The 18,023-nt window shown below is 41.9% G+C and overlaps 1 pseudogene; it reads left to right on the top strand.

The window, feature by feature from the left end:
- Positions 1-864: 864 nt before the first annotated feature.
- LOC110727110 lies at positions 865-4,313 on the top strand (annotated as a pseudogene).
- The last annotated feature ends 13,710 nt before the right edge of the window (positions 4,314-18,023 follow it).

Raw genomic sequence — 18,023 nt, 5'->3', positions numbered from 1 at the left:
ATTTACCACAAATGGCTTAGTTTGGGAAAACGTCCCAAATACAATAACTGATTATACATTTATACTCCGATATAAGGTCTCATGTATTGCTTGAATTGAACTAGTTTATATTACCAAATCCAAATTGTTTTCGAAACAAAATTGATCTTTCATGGATTGAATCATGTGATAAATTGAATGAATAATAGAAGATTGATTTCTCATGACACATTATGCATCATTAGACCCAAAAAAGTGTTCCACAAAGTCAATTTGCACAAGACTAACAATAAAACATCTAATCTTACTATATACTATGCTATATCTATTGAGACCTTGTTTAGTTCATCTCTTTTGGTATATTCAATTAAATTCAGTTAAGTTTCGATTAAATAAAACATACCCTAATCGTAGTCATTTTAAATCATAAATAGAAATTATAAACACTTCTTGCACGATGAATCTTCGATTGTACATATATATAGTAGCACTCCTAGTTTTACAATAAATAATTTGACATTGCCATTTCCAATCAAATCGTGCATGTTTGTTTGATATTCCTTGGCATGACAGACAAAACTAACATGTAAACTTGGGAAAAAATTATTTATATAATTTATTTAAGAAAATATATAAACCCTATAATTATATGTTTATATCTTATATAATTTCTGCATTTGAACGTGGGGTGTACCATTATCATAAGGAGTTTGACCCTAAAAAATGGTCTACCACTTTCTTCCATGTCCAAAATTGTTTTGTCAAATGTCAAACATACTAACGTATCCTTCGCCAATCAATAATGTGCAATTGCATTCCCACTTTCTTCCAACACTTAGCCTTCTTATAATAATTGTTATTGTCTTCTTTTGAAAATCTCTATTTTTTCCTCTCGAACATCAAATTATTTCATGGATTCTATCTACCAACTTTCCCTCTCTATTCTATTTCTAGTCATCTCTTATCAAATCTTTAAAAAGCTTACCATTAGACTACCACCGGGGCCATGCCCGAGGCCTATCGTTGGTAACTTTTATGACATTAAGCTACATAAGTTTGAGTGCTTTACCGGATGGGCCCAACATTATGGACCCATCTTTTCGGTTTGGTTTGGTTCGAGTTTGAACGTGGTTATATCAAATTCAGAGTTGGCTAGGGAAGTTTTTAAGGAGAATGATCAACAATTAGCCGATAGATGTAGGAGTAGATCTATTGCCAAGTTTAGCAAGAATGGTAAAGGGCTTTTATGGGCAGATTATGAGCCTTACTATGTTAAGGTGAAAAATATATGTGTGGTGGAGCTTTTCTCTCCTAAAAGGCTTGAGGCTCTTAGACCTATTAGAGAAGATGAGGTCACAGCCATGGTTGAATCCATTTTCAAGGATTGCACCAATCCTGGTAAGGTTTATTTTACCCTAGCTAATAAGTTTTCTATTTTTGTCTACTTAAATATTCATGCAAATATATTATGCACACATACATTATACTTACACCAGTTTATAAAATGGTTACACTTTACTTTTTGAAGTCAAAGTTCACAATGTTTGATTGAATATTGCAACTCATACAAACATCAAAATAATATCATGCGTGATCTTGTTTAATTGGTTTCAAATCTATATTTTTTTAATACCAAATTTTAATGATTCTTTTACTAATCAAAGATATCAATATTTGAGGTGTGAATTGAATACTAATATAATGAAGCCATAACCTTTATGGTATTTACAAAATGAAGCCATCTATAGTCAAGAAAAAATAAAAAAAATGAAGCCATCAATTTTCTTGATAATTATAATGGCTCATTTATAAGGGACATCACAAAACCCCTATTAAAAGTGATAGGAAAATGTGGGGAAGGTGAATGCATGATAAAACATCTGCACCTTATGACTTATGTACACCTACAACATCATTGTGGAACAATTATTATAGACATAAAACTGAGTAATTTTGATCGATTTAGTTTAACTTCATCAAATTTTGGATTAAATATGGACTCAAATACTACAAAAACCAAATTAATTTGCATTGGATTAGATCTAGAGTTAATTAGGTAGGTCATGTCTAGTTGTCTACCACCAACTTTGAAGTTAGAAATTAATAAAAATTTAGCTTATGGGTGGTGAGAACTTTATCATTGTTAAAATAAGAAATGGAACTTTGCAATACACCAAGCTAGTATAATAACTTTTAACTTAGAAATAACTTGATTTGATTAGTATAACGTAGTACATTGATCACTAGGTTTATCTAGTAAATATTTGGTTGATCCTGATAGTTATTTCTATAAGAGAGAAGAAAAGAGAAAGGCCATATTTATTTTTTAATAATAATAATAATATTATTATTATTATTATTATTATTATTATTATTATTATTATTATTATTATTATTATTATTATTATTATTATTATTATTATTATTATTATTATATAGTGAGTAATCACTGTGTGAGAGTCGCTATCTCTTAGTGTATGTATCATTGGTTACTTTCGATGCTACATAAATTAGTTGACATGTCAAATTAAATGTGCATAGAGTTGGTACGATATGTCACTAATTTAAAGCGACTACATGATCCTAATGCAACATATTGCTATGCTTTGACGTAGTAAACAGGAGCAAAAGCTTGGTAGTGAAGAAATATCTAGAGGCAGCAACATTCAACAACATAACAAGGCTAGTATTTGGGAAGAGGTTTGAAGATGCAGATGGTGTTATGAGTGAGCAAGGATTGGAAATCAAGGCCACATTGGCTAATAGACTCAAGCTTATCGAGTCGGAGTCTAAGGCCGTATCGGAGCACATTCGATGGTTTCGGTGGTTGTTCCCCTTAGATAGGAAGGCATTTGCTAAGCATGTAGCTCGGAGAGATGCACTTACCTTGCAAATCATGGAAGAGCATAGTCTTGCCCACCAAAAGAGCTGCGAAACGGCCAAGCAAAGCTTTATTGATGCCTTAGTCACCTTGCAAGAGAAGTATGATCTTAGTGATGATACCATTACTAGCATCCTTTGGGTAAGTTCAATGTTACTACCTTTTCACTCGAACTTGCTATATTATATTCTCAATCTTTTTTTCTTTCACAAGAACAAATTAGGTCATGAAACTGTTGAACATCCACTTGCGCCAACATGTGAATTGTCCTACGACATGTAAAATTAAGAAGAGAAATGACAGGTTTATAAGCTAGAGAAGTTACTAATAATATCAACAATTGGTTTCAGTATGAAACATTTTTGGATTTAAAAGTGAATTGAACTCTTCTCCTTTTCATTAGATTGCCCAAACTCGAATATTACACGTTGATAAATTTTACGTATATTTTATTGATTGTTGCTTGATATTTCTACATTAATTTTCCTTAATAATTATGCAGGATATGGTAATTATGGGCATGGATACTATTGCCACATCCGTAGAATGGGCCATGGCAGAGTTAATCAAAGATTCAAGACTTCAAAAGAAAGCCCAAATTGAGATGGACCAAGTGATTGGATCAGACAGAATCATAACAGAATGGGATTTCTCAAATTTACCATACTTGAGATGCATAGCTAAAGAAGCACTAAGGCTACACCCTCCAACTCCCTTCCTCCTTCCACATAAAGCTAACTCCCATGTTAAGCTTGGAGGCTATGACATCCCTAAAGACTCTAATGTCCATGTTAACATCTCAGCTATTGCTCGGGATCCAGCGGTTTGGAAGAACCCGTTAGAGTTTCGCCCCGAAAGATTCATGGAAGAGGATGTAGACATGAAGGGACATGATTATAGACTTTTACCATTTGGTGCAGGCAGAAGGGTATGCCCTGGAGCTCAATATGGTTTGAATTTGGTTACATCTATGTTGGGCCATTTGCTTCACCATTATAATTGGACTCCAGCTGATGGACTAATGCCTGAGGACATTGATATGGAAGAAAACATGGAATTAGTGGCACAAATGAGAACCCCATTACAAGCTATTGTTGCCCCTAGATTGCCTGACCATTTGTATAAAAGAGTTGTTGTAGACTTGTAACTTAGTATTTATACATTATAAAAAAGTCCATTTTTACCCCTAAGTTCCACTTCAATATAACAAATACAAGTACTTTATAATCGATCTATAAGTGTATTGATCTTGTTTGTAAATTTTCTATTCCTTATATAACATATTGGAATTTTAGAATACTTTTCCTACTATCGTCACTACTTGAAATAAGATATTATTTAAGTGTCGAATTAAGCTAGTTATTAACTCGAGTAATGTTTTTTATTTTATTTTATTTTATTTTATTTTTTAACAGTAATAATGTTTCAAGTTGTTGCTTGTCATATTGGACAAGTGTGGTGAACAATTTGTAAAACATTAATAACAAACAACATGTTACTAGCTTGAATTATAAACATACAATACATGATTGCAGAAGCGTTAATTTATGATATACCTCCAGCCCTTGCAAGTTAAGTACGAGAAAAACAAAGACTCGAACCACCTCGTCACGACGCCAATACCGTGAAAGAACTCTTTCTTAACTTTGGTGCTAGACCCTCACTCTCACTTTTAATGATGTTTATGTGTTTTGAGAGTTGGATGCAGTGACCTTGTAGCCGTGATAAGACTCTCGTTGAATGACATATATATAGGGAGTTTTGCTATCAAATACTCCTATTTTACGTGAATTGGTTTTGAGTGGTTTCCTAAAAAGTGGGATGATGGGCAGTAAATTTCCTTGATCATGGGAAACTAATTTTCAAAATAAATGGACCACTTAACTTAATTAATAATTATCTATTTTCAAAATAATTCAAAATAAATCCAACATTCTCCCACTTGGTCCATTTAAACAGAAAACTCAATATATGAATCATAGCGACGAATTCCCTAATAACGAGAACTAATCTTCCATGTATCACAATACATTCAGTTTTCCACCACTCATACAACTTAATGAGTAAACCTCATGTTCACTCTAGGTCAAACAAAATGACATTTCTTATTGAAATAACTAAATTTCCAAAAGTACGTACATAAATTCTAATAATGCAAGAAATATCAATACCGAATGAAAAAGGTTTCAATACAGTAAATGTTTCGGGGTTTTTTAATGTCATGCGGGAGAGTTACAATTCCGGGACTGGTATCCTTCGCCTGTACCTGTAAAACAACGGAGACTCCTTGTGGTGGGAGCTCCGCCTCCGACGGTCAAGTTAGTACTTGTTTGAGGAGTAATAAGTGCGGAAAAGTAAAGGTGGGAGATCTGGTTCCTCAAGGTGAGGAGTGATCACTGTGTTTTGGCTTCTTTAGGTCAGAGTAATTAATTGCTAAAAATCCCCTTTAATGAAGATTAATTAATGTATTTATAGCCTTGGGAAGCGTGCCTAATTTTAGGGTTTTTGGTAAACCCTAGATCCGACTGGGCTTCCCCGGGAAGTGGGCTTAGGTGGCCTCTTTCCAAGCTGGCAATAAATAGGCCACATGGCGTGGCTTGAGTGGTCCATAGTGGACAAATGGCCAGGTGCCACGTGGCAGGCCCTGAGTGGTCCAAATGGAGGACACTTGGCAAGACCTGATTGGTCCACGTGGCGTACACTGATTGGTCGGGGGAAAAACCCCCTAATCATTTGCTCCTCACAGGTGGCACGTGACTGGGCACATGTCACCTGTGACAGGTGTCGGCCTGTAACAGGCGACGGCCTGCTATAGGTGTCGCCCTGCGATTGGCCGAACGTTTTTCCCGCTTAATTTTTAAACTTGGGAGTGACCTTTCGTATTCTCATTTTACCCTATATAAGGGCATGTTGACTAAGTCTTTTGTTCACATTTGCGAACTTAGCAAGAGAACTCTCGAACCCTTGAACTTGAGCTCTGACTTTCTGGACGACTATTTCTACCAACCGCCTGCTTTTATTAGACGCCTGTTCGACCAAGCTTCCTTTCAGAACTTAAGTTTTAGGTAACCGTCTGTTCCTTTAACCCCTTTTCTGTTTTGCTTTTGCATTTTTTCTTTCTATTTGAAAATGAGGCCTCAAAAGCATCCGGCACGGCCTAGGTTAGCAATCAGCCAGTCACCGAGGACGGCTGAGTCTAGGACTAGGGGTGCTGACTGCCCTTCAGTACTTCAAATTTTGCGCAAGTCCCGAAATCCAACTGTCTTTGTATCTATGCAGGACAGTATGGTAAGAACAAAAAGAACAACGAGGATGGAAAGCTCTGATGGCTCTTCATTCCGGGTTTAAATTAGTGAGCTGTCGGACCAGACGCCTGACAGCGCAAGGACCCGAGGTGGCTCTGCTGCCGAGAGCTCTGAGGAGGGGGACAAGGTGGTCCCTTCCCATTTTTCAGTTGACCTAGCTGGTTAGTAGTCAGCCCCTTCTGAAGAAGAGGGGTCGGCCTCCTTAGAGAGGGAGGAGTTGGGCTCTTCTGAAAGTGAGTCCGAGTCCAGCCCTTCAAGTCACCTGTCTCCAAGTTCCAAAGAAAGACATTCTCGCTTGGATGAGGCAAGGTTATCTCACTCAGTCGAAAAGGGGAACGACTGGGCAGAGCCATCCGTCTCTCATAGGGTATTGAACACCCCTTATTATTGTCATGTTCCCAAAGGCCGAATTAAGGCCATGAAGGAGCGAATAGAGATCTTTCTGTTGGACCATGTGATGGGTCCGACTTTTGAGTTATTTGTGCTGGACGCTGAAGATACAGTCGTCTGGCCCGCGGGGTATAGTTACGGGGACGCTTGCTTTGGATGTTATGAGGCGGCCATTAAGGCTAGACTCCGCTTTCCTTTACATCCGACAGTTCAACAAATCCTCGATGGGTACGAGGTGGGGCTCTGGCAGTTAGCCCCTAATTCTTGGTTCAACATCCTTGGCTATGTGGCCGGGTGTGAAATGCATGGGGTGGAGCCGAATTTTGAGGCGTTCACCCATATGAATTATTTAAGTCGGACCCCAAAAGCAAGCGGTACCGGATGGTACCAAATTACGAGCCACAAGGGCTATTTGATGACAAGGGGGAAGGAGAATAAATGAAAAGATTGGAGAAATACTTTCCTCCTTGTTTCCAATCCCGACACGCTTCTGAACAAGCATTACAATAGGTGGAATAGGGATCCACTTCTTCTTGCAGGCGGCCGTAGTATACCGCCTGTTCCTCGCCGGGCCAAGGAGGAGATCCTTGACCAAGGACTCTTCAAAGTAGAGATAAGGGCAAACTCTACTACTGGGGTACGGGAGCAGGTGCCTTTAAGCTGTGTTCCCAGATTTCAATGGCTATACGATGAGTACTTTTTGGCCGCCTGTGGCCTTAGCAGTCAGACCTCCATAGGTAGCCGGCCTCTTGTGCCTCTACATGCATTACTTGATTTATTTGTTCAAGTTTAACTAACTCTTTGTCGCCTATTTTCAGTCGAGGCTATGGATCAAATCTCTGCATCAAAGAAGGCGGCTGCCCTTCTTCGAACCTCCATAATGAGCCTCAAGCGGTCCTCATCTGATTCTCCTGCCAAGGAGACGCCCATAGTGAGTTTCTCTTCTGATTCTTCTTTCGAGTTTCTCTTTGAACTCCTCTTTTTGCTAGTACTGACTTTTCTGAGCTACTGCAGGCGGGCTCGTCCAAACCCTCTTCCTCCCAGAAACCGGACTCAAAGGTTCGGAAACAGACAGCTGGGAGTATGCCTGGCTCTTCCAGAAAACAGTCCGCTGACAAACAACCGCAAACCCCAAAAAGTGGGGGTAAGCAAACACAAGTCCCTAGGGACAGCCGACTTCCAAGAGGTATAACTGGCTCCTTCGGACCTTGTTAAATTTTTCTTCCTTTGATATTCTCTCTCTTGTTCTAACAATTTGTCTTTGAATTCAGGCGACCCTCAAGAACTAGACTTGGTCCAAATGACCAAGTCTATGGTTAAAGCCATCCCTCTAGAGGAGAGGGATGCGGTCAAGGGAGTCGACACCCTTGACTTAGATGAAATCATGGGTCTCCTCTCTGAGGTATACTTAGCATTTTTTGTAAAATGTCGAATGACTTTGCAAATCTGACGCTTGGTGCTTCTTTTTCAGACCATGCTCCGTGTACACGGCCTCCGTAGGCCGATCAGCGCTAAAAACAAAGAGGTAAAAGCTGCCAAAGCCATGGCCGCCTCTGACTTTGACAAGGCAATGTTTCAAATTGCTTAAAATGAAATTTTGACAACTGATATTCTTTATCATCAGGCTCAGGCCACTTTGGAGATCAGAACCAGGAGCTGGAGCAGACGGTCAAAAGTCTTCGAGACGAGCTGCGTCCACTCAAAAACATCGCCCATAAGGCTGAAGGTCTGCAGACGTCTCTGGACACACTCAAGGAGAGCCTGGAGAAGCAGGAGGCGACCATCACCAAAGATCTTAATGCGAAGGCCGAGACCGAGAAGCTGGCCCTAGCCCAGGCGATGATGAAGGACTCGGCCAATATCATGAAGATGACCTGGTCGTCCCTCTTCCCAAAAGCTAGCTATGCCGCATGGGATAAAAAATTCGACGCTTGTACTGAAGAGTATAACAAAAGGATCATGCAACAAGCGGCTGAAGAGGACGAGAAGGAAAAAGAGACGGCCAGCTCCAGCTCCGAGGAGGAAGAAGAGGTGGTGGCCCTTCAACCAATAGAGACGGATGCGTCTAGAGCTCCTGCCCCTGACATCGAGTCGACAAAGGAGGATGCTTTGAAGAATCAAGCGCCCATCGTTGAGCTCGATCAGCCGGCAGTTGAAAACCAAGCCCCTCCCAATGTTTAAAGCTTTTATTATTCAAACTTTACTCCGGCCTGCGTGCCGTTTGTTTTTTTGTATCTTTACCTGACCAAGGGGTCGGGGTTATGAATATTTTGCCGGTCATCATGGCCGGCTGTTTTATGTATGAATCCGGCAACCACGTTTTGGTTGCCTTTTATCACAACATCTTGTTTATGCTCATTTTTTCCAAGTATAGAGGGTCCTTAACGTCTGCTTGAATGTTATACCGACTGTTTTTGTATGCTCTCTCTTCTATTCTTTTTTTTTTAAATTTTTTTTTTTAATTTTGTAAGCCAAGTTTATCAAATACTGACCGCCTATGCCCCTGGACGACTTGTTGTCTTGGCTCCAGATTGGCAACCAGTCGGCCATGCATCCAGTCGATTTCCCAACGTATTTTAGGAATCACGTTAGGTTTGCTCAACTTTTTCAAGTTAAAAAGGAACAGGCCGCCTGTAAATGGGCCGCCTGTTTGCTTAAGTAGAAACACAGTCCATGCTTTCTTTAGCTAGGCGGACCTATCATTGCTCTTTGAATCCACACCAAGTGTAAGAGAGTAACTATGAGCCATCTTTGAGATTACCCATTCTTCATTTTCATGTTTGAGTAGTAGAGGTACCAGGCGGCGGAGGCCGGATGACACCCTTGATTCGCCAAGTGTTGCTTGGCTATTTACTCAATAGGTGTTCACTTAGTAGGAGTAGTGATTTGAGAGTTCCTTCTTTCCAGAAAGAAGACGGACTCTTTATACCTTTTAGGTTCCATACGAAGTATGTTGGAGTGATTATGAGTAATCTTTGAGATTACCCAGTCATCACCTCTCTTGCTCGAGTAGTTGAGGTATTAGGCGGCGGAGACCGGCTGATCCCCTTGATTTGCCAATTTTTGTTGGCTATTAACTCAAGAGGTACCCCTTGCACTTATCCCAAGTGATACAGGTGGTTATCCGACTCGGATGTCAACTGCTAACACTTATTTGGTTAGTGTTAGAGTTATCCTTGTCTCGAAACGGCTACGTGGTTGCCCTTGGGGACAGTCGTCTAGGTGCCGTGTACTTAGTTTATAGAGCAATATTCCACCCAAATGGGAGCTGCTCTCTGCGACGAATCTCATCCGGAGGGATGTCGCCGGACGCCTGCTATGATTTTGGGACAGGTCGTATTAGTTTAAAAATTGGATCAGTTGGCTTGGCGCCTGGACTGACCATCCGGCCATAGGCCTTGTTTTGTTCAGGGTGAACAAGTATAGGAGAGTAGCCGACTGTAAAGTTACAGGCGACATGCCCCTCTGAAATAGTACAAAGTAAAGAAAAAGGAGAGTAGTCGTCTGCCCATGGAACAGTCGGCATGCCTCTCTGTTTAATATAGATAAAGCAAATTCTGCTAGTTTTATTAGCTTCTCTCGGCAATTACATAATTTAAAAGTAATACCTCTTTAAATTATCTACATTCCAAGTTCGAGGTAAGGGTTGGCCGTCTGGTGTTTCTAGGCGGTAGGTGCCGTCCCTGACCTCTTCATAGATTCGGTAGGGTCCTTCCCAGTTGGGAGTTAATTTGCCTAACTCATTAGCCCTACCGACTGCTTCCATCTTTCGCAGTACAAAGTCCCCCACTTTGAGTGGACGCCTGTGTACCCTTTTGTTGTATGCCCTTGTCATTCTCAAGTGGTAGATTTCATGGCGCAAGGTTCCATTACCCTTTCGTTCTGGGAGTGAATCCAATGCTAGGCGCATAGCCTCCCAATTTGCTTCTTCGTCATAAAGCATTATACGAAGAGTCGGCTCGTAGTGTTCAATTGGTAGAACAGCTTCTACCCCATAAGTTAGGAGGAATGGAGTCTCTCTACTCGCCCCTTTCTCAGTCGTCCTAATGGCCCAGAGAACATGTGGTAGTTCGTCTGCCCATAGTCCGCCTGCTCGTTCAATTTTCTTCTTGATACCGTCTGAGGTGATTTTATTGAAAGCTTCTACTTGGCCGTTTGCTTGTGGTCGGCCGACTGATGCAAAACAGTGTGAGATGCCTTGGTCTCCCAGCTAATTTTTGAGAACAGGCGTCTCAAATTGGGGACCATTATAAAAAACCATAGACATGGGCACCCCAAACCGAGTGATGACATTTTTCCAGATGAACGAGATTACATCCTTTGTCTTGATACCCTTAACAGCTTCGGCCTCCACCCACTTAGTGAAGTAGTCGACTGCTACCAATATGTACCTCCTGCCGCCTGTAACAGGCGTATAGGGACCTAGGATATCCATGCCCCATTTAGCAAATGGTATGGGACTATGGATGGCCGTGAGATCGGTGGCCGGATGATGAATTAACTTGCCGAACCTTTGGCACTTGTCACATGTTTTAACCATTTCCATGGCATCAGCTTCCAATGTAGGCCAGAAGTAACCTTGCCGCCTGGTTCTTTGAGCAAGCGACCTGCCGCCTACGTGAGAAGCGCAGTACCCTGAATGTAGATCTTCTAAGACCTCTCGTCCTTTTTTGGGGGTAACACATTTCAGGAGGGGCTAAAGATGCGTTTTGTTGAAAAGTTCCCCTTTACGCATTTCAAAGTTGGACGCCCGTTTTTTCAGTAAGGCCGCCTGGTATTGATCACTCGACAAGCTGCCGACTGTCAAATAGGTTCTGATTGGGTCCATCCAGGTTGAACTTCTATCCAGAATTCCAATAGGCTCTCCTCAATACTTCGTTTCTCCATAACTTCCCAAAAGACAGTCCTTGGCGTGTCACAGGAGGCCGAAGATGCCAGCTTTGAGAGAGCATCCGCCTGGTTATTCTCGGACCTGGGTACTTGAGACAAATGAAACTCTTCAAGTGACCCAGCTGCCTGTCGTACCGCCTGCAAATATTTAATCATGGCCGGATGGGTTGCTTCGAATTCACCGTTGTACTGGCTTACTATCAACTGTGAGTCTGAGCAGGCATCTATTATTCTTGCCCCCGCCGCCTTGCACATGCGGATACCGGCTAATAAAGCTTCATATTCCGCCTCGTTGTTCGAGGCTTGGAAGTTAAAACGTAGAGCATACTCATACCTGTCGCCTTCTGGCAACTGACATATGACGCCTGCACCACAACCATTTGCAGTGGAGCTCCCGTCCACATAAACCTTCCGGACTTGGTCTGGAATTTGAGAATCAGAGGGCCGAGTCATCTCTACTATAAAGTCAGCAAATGCTTGTCCCTTCACGGCTTTCCTTGGCTCGAACGTAATTTCAAGGCTCTGAATTTCTATTGCCCATTTGATCATTCAGCCTAACGACTCCATGGTTGCTAGTGGCCGCTTGATTAGCTGATCTGTGTATACTACTACCGAATGTGCCAGGAAGTAAGGCTTCAATTTTCTAACTGCCATGAAGAGAGCAAGGCCAATTTTTCCACTAGGGGGTATCTCAACTCGGCATTCTTCAACACGTGACTGACAAAATAGACCGGGAGCTGGCAGCCGTCCCTCTCAGCAAGGAGGATGGCACTTAGAGCATGGTCAGGCACTGCTAGATACATATAGAGCACTTCTTTGGGCAAAGGGCTGACCAGCCTTGGTAAAGAGTGAAAATGTTCTTTCAGCTTTTGGAAGGCCGCTTCAGCATCCGACCCCCATTCAAACATAGCTTTCTTTTTGATTTCCTGAAAGAAATAAAGGCATTTGTCGCCTGATCAAATGAGAAATCTTCCCAGGGCCGCCAGACAACCTGTTAATTTCTGGACCTCTCTGATTGTGCGGGGCGACTGCATGTCTATTGGTAGGCGTGTCGCGTACCTATCAAAAATAACCTAACAGACCAATACTAATGTAGACTGGCAAGTAAGGGTCGGATCCCAAGAGACTAAGGTTCAAAAATAATTAAATAGAATTAAATTCCTACTAAGCAAGAATCAATTATAATCAATTATCTACGGAACTAAGTATGAGAAGAATTCGAAAATAACTAAATAAGATGATTAAATCAAGTACTTAAAACATCCAAGATCTAGTTTCACCACAATTATTATCGATGCAATTGTAATTTTACCTTTAACATACGATTTCAATCGAACGGGGAAAATTAAACCCTAATAATTACCAAGGATCTCTCTCGAGTATCAATGGCTTCCCTAACATACAATCAATCCTATTCTCATGGTATCATGCATATTAAAGACATTAAACAAGTTACTCTCACTTCCCAATTATCAAACATAACTAATCTCGTGTTATGAATCAAACCCTAAATTAATTTACTCAAATCCGTTTATACCCAACTCTCGCTGTGATAAAAACAATGGAATAATCACAATACTATAGTTATGTCTAACCTAGCATTGACATAATCACAATCAATTTAGCAATTCAATTGTTAAAGTTGTTAAAGAATTTAAAGATTTAATTCATGCATCAATAATAATAGGGTTACACTAGATCTTGAATTAAAGAATCTACTCACACATGATTAAAGAAACAAAAACAAAAATATATAATGAAAACATAATTAAATAACAAAGGATGAAAAATAAATACCAAATCTTGAATAAAATTGAAAGTAGAAAGCTTGAATCTTGAATCTTGAATTACAAAAACTTAGAAAATAATAATGGAGAACTAGTTCTTAATAACGTAAAAATAAAAGGCTAGAATAAAACTAATGAAATAATAAAACACCACTTAGTATATAAATAGCCCTAGAAAAGATAAGAAAGTCGACAAAAAGCTTGGCGCACAAGGATCCTAGGAGGCACGGACGTGCCTAGTGTGAGGCACGGACGTGCCTCTCTAAAAATAAAAACGCTGCTGAGTCTGTCTTCCAGGCACGGACGTGCCTGGTGATGGGCACGGACGTGTCTGCTCTGCTGCGCGTATCACTCATCTTAAATCAGTCATAACTTCATATCCGGAGCTCCGTTTGAGGCGTGTAATATATCGTTGGAAAGGTCTTCAAGTCTACTTTCCAATGCAATTTGAATCACTCCATTATCATTTGTATACCAAAAGTTATGATCATAATATTGAACAGATGTCATATTTGTCAAGTATTTCATCAACGTTTTGCTTCATTTTCACTCAAGTTCGTCTCGAACACATGATTTAATATTTGTGGGCCTCGGCATAGCTTCGTGACTTCGTAAAATCTCCAAATTAGCTCCGTTAATCCTGAAATACATCAAAAACAACGAAACTACCCATAAAAGCATCGAATCATTGAAACTAAACCAAATTACACCAAAACGGACTCAAATACTCAACTAAACTAACAAAACTAACTAAAAATAAGCCAAATAATATACACAAAACACGACATATCATCTATGATCGCCTGCACTTTTTCGGGGTTAGCCTCTATGCCCCTTTGATTGATAAGAAATCCGAGGAACTTTCCAAACTCAACTCCAAAAACACACTTCTTAGGATTGAGCATGACTTGGTGCCGCCTAAGTGTGGTGAATGTTTCTCAGAGGTTGCCCAAATGGTCCGTCTTGAGTTTAGACTTCACTATCATATCATCTATGTATGCCTCGACGTTCCTTCCAATTTGATCAAAGAACACCGTGTTTATCATTCTCTGGAAGGTGGCCGGAGCGTTCTTTAGACCAAACGACATGACCGTGTAACAGTATAGGCCCTGATCTATGACAAAGGCCGTCTTCTCTTGGTCTTTCTTCCATAAAGGAATCTGATGGAAACTAGAGTGGGCGTCCATGAAACTCATTAAGGCGTGGCCGGCTGTAGAGTCAACTAGACTGTCGATCTTGGGCAATGGATAACTATCTTTGGGGCATGCCTTATTCAATTATGTGTAGTCCACACACATGCGCCACGTACCATTCGGCTTTTTCACGAGTACAACGTGTGCAACCCAGTCAGGGAAATAACACTGCCGAATGAACCCTGCATCATGTAGTTTTTTTAACCTCGGCGGCAGCCGCTGGCTTCTTTCCTCACCATGGTTCCGTTTCTTTTGCCTGGCCGGCTTCTTTTTCGGATCCACAGCTAACTTATGCACTACCAAGTCTGGACTGATACCTGACATCTCATGTACCTCAAAAGCAAAAATATCCTTGAATTCCTTCAAAAGTTGGTGAAAATTATCACCAAGTGCCGCAAGAGCAGTCGTCCCAACCTTAACTGTTCTTTCAGGGCGTGAGTCGTCCAGGACGACATCCACATGTTCACCAGCCGACTGAGGGCGGAACTCATCTGACCGCTCCTCGGCCAATGATTGCTATCGCTTTTCCTTTCTTTCGGCCCCCAGTTGAGCATCCTTTCTTTTCTTGCCGCCTGCTACTTGGGCAAGCGCATCCTCCTTGATTTTCTCAAGGTCCGTTTTCTCTCCACTTGGGCCAGTAGTCGCCACAGTGGGTTTAATATCCGAGAGGTAACACTCTCGTGGCATTTTCTGGTCTCCCCTTAGGGAGCCGACTATCCCATCATCCTTCTCAAACTTGAGCAGCATGAGAGATGGAATGATGACAACTTTGGAATTGTTCAGGGTGGGTCGCCCTAAGATCATGTTATAGGCCGAGAGCTCTTCAAAAACTAAGAACCGGACCACCATGTGACGGCACTCCCCTTTCTCACCCAGACGGATGGGTAGATCCACCCGTCTCCGTGGGTGTACAACGCTTCCTCCAAACCCCACTAAAGGGTGAGATACCGGATGTATGCAGTCAGGTTTGGACTTGAGCTTTGCCAAGCACTTGTTACTAATTAGATCAGAGGAACTGCCGGTATCTATGAGGATCCGGCCAACTCTTTGGTTGGCCACTTTGCACTCAATTACAATAAGGTCGTCATGCGGCCCCCTAACGCCTCCCAAGTCTTCCTCTGTGATGACAATTTCTGGGAATGAACTCTTGGAGGTCCGTCCTTGGTTGACGGAATCAACATCTAGCCGCCTGATGTTATCTTTGTGGCCCCTAATTGTGGGGCCGCCTCCTGCGAAGCCGCTTGCTATAGTATAGACAACAACGTCGTCAGTGTCAGAACTGTCAACTGACCGGTTCTTCTTTTTGACCGCCTGTTTTTGTTTGGGGGGTGCATTCCCCTTGGACTTCTTGACATAGGAGTCAAGATCCCCTTTATTTGTCAGGCAGTCCAGAAGACGCTTGAGGCTGATACATTCATTGGTTTCATGACCAATGTCTTCATGAAAGTGACAGTATTTATCTTGGTTCCGATTGCTGGCAGAACCTTTCATAGCGGCCGACTTCTCAATTGAGATTCGACCCTTGATTTCATTGAGGATAGTGTGGCTATCCTTGTTGAACTCGTACTTTGGGGAGTAGGGTTTAAACTCCTTTTTCTTTTTCTGGGACGGCTGTTCAGAGGAGTTGGCCGCCCAAATTTCTTTTCTCTTTTTCTCTTCTTTATTCGCCAACTGCTTTGGTCGACTCTCTCTTTTGTCGGACTTCTTGTGGTCCGACTGTTTTCCAATGCTGCAGAGGTCGGTCGCCTGAATGTAGGCGTCCGCCTCCATCATTGCTTCTTGGAGGGTGGTCACCCTCTTTCTGACAATGTCAAATTTGAAGATTGACCCGCCTTTAATCCTCTGAAAAAATCGGTATAGGCTACCTCATCCGGCAGCCCCTGTATTTGGATCCTCATCAAGTCAAACCGCCTGATGTAGGAATGCTATCCCTCCTTCTCTCCTTGCTGTATAGTCCCTAAGTCAAGCGTCGTCTTCTTAGCAGGGATATTCATCGCAAAATTTGAGGTGAACAAGTAAGCGAGGGTCTTGAAACTGTTTACACACCCGGTCGGCAGGTTGCCGAACCATTGTTAGGCGACGCCCTTCAAGGTGGATGGGAAGCACTTACACCATGTGCGATCATCAAACCCTTGAAGGTACATAAGGTTGGTGAACGTCATCAGATGATCTTCTGGGTTTGTAGTGCCATCATAGGCTCCTACCAACACATTCTTCACTTTGGTCGGCTGGGCGGCCTCAACTATTTCCTTGGAGAAGGCGGACGGCTGTTCTCCAAGTCTAAGCAACCTAAGTTGCCAGTCCAAAGGCTGGAAGTTTCTTGCCGCCTGTCCCCCAAACAGAGTAGGCTGCATGAAATATTGAGGTTGTGGCACATATGGCTGGGGTGGCACATATTGAGCCGCCTAGTTTTTCTGGGGGTCGGACCGGTGGGAGGTACTGCCTGTCTGGCTCTCATAGTTCGAATTTGAATACCTCAAGGAAGTTTTAAACTATCTTGAAAATCAGATGTAGAGGCCGACTCTGACAGTCGGTCATTCTTCTGTTGCTCTAGCAACATTCGAGCATCGGAATATGTTTTCTTCGACCCATCCGGTTGAATATGACGGATGGGCTTTCTCTTTCCTGGTGAGGGAAAACGATACTTTGTTAGGTCGATCACTGGCGGCTGCCTTGCCCCAGGCTTTGGGTAAGGGGTCGCCTCACGATCTTTCACAAGCTTCTTCCTCCCAGATTGGGAAGGTCTTCTGGCCGACTGCTCCTTGGATGGAGCATGCGTCTTCTTATTGATGAGATCCTGGATCTCCCCTTTGAAGCTATTCATGAAGGTCATGAGTTCACTTCTAGTGATGGGGGCAGATCCCTCGGCTGCCTGTTGATGATCAAGCGGCTGGCCGGCAGGTTTACTAGATCCAGCCAGGCAATCCTGTCGTTCCTTCCTTTCGGAGGAACGAGTTCGACGAGCTCTTAAGGTCCTGTCTCGGGCCGTGTGAGTCCCGACCTCGACCTCATAGTCGGTATCCTGGTCACTATAGATCTAAGGGTCGTCCATAGGACGCTTCTCGCTTTGATTCGGTACAGACTGTGATGCCATCTCGAAAGTACTCTCCCCACAGACGGCGCCAAAATGTTTCGGGGTTTTTTGATGTCCTGCGGGAGAGTTACAATTCCGGGACTAGTATCCTTGCACCTGTACTTGCAAAACAACGGAGACTCCTTGTGGTGGGAGCTCCGTCTCCGACGGTCAAGTCACTAGTACATAATTGACTTTATGTAACATGTAATTGGTAACACTTCTTGAAATGCAAAATATTAGAGTAATAAGTAACACTTAGGTAACACTTTATTAGAAAGTAACACTCAATGTAACACTTTTAACATAAGTAACACTCCATAGTAACACTTTTAAAAAAAAGTAACATTTTAGGGTAACACTATGAGGTGTTACATTATTGAATACTTGAATTAGGTAACATTTTTTGTAACACTTTAATATTAGGTAACACTTTACAGTAACACTTTGATATTAGGTAGCACTTGATTGTAATAACACTTTGATATTAGGTAAAATTTGGTTGTAAATTTAATTTGATATAAT

The sequence above is a fragment of the Chenopodium quinoa genome, unplaced genomic scaffold, assembly GCF_001683475.1.
Source record: "Chenopodium quinoa cultivar QQ74 unplaced genomic scaffold, ASM168347v1, whole genome shotgun sequence".
Classification (NCBI taxonomy): Eukaryota; Viridiplantae; Streptophyta; class Magnoliopsida; order Caryophyllales; family Amaranthaceae; genus Chenopodium; species Chenopodium quinoa.
The sequence above is the reverse complement of the archived record's forward strand: the minus strand, read 5'-3'. Positions and strand labels throughout refer to the sequence as shown.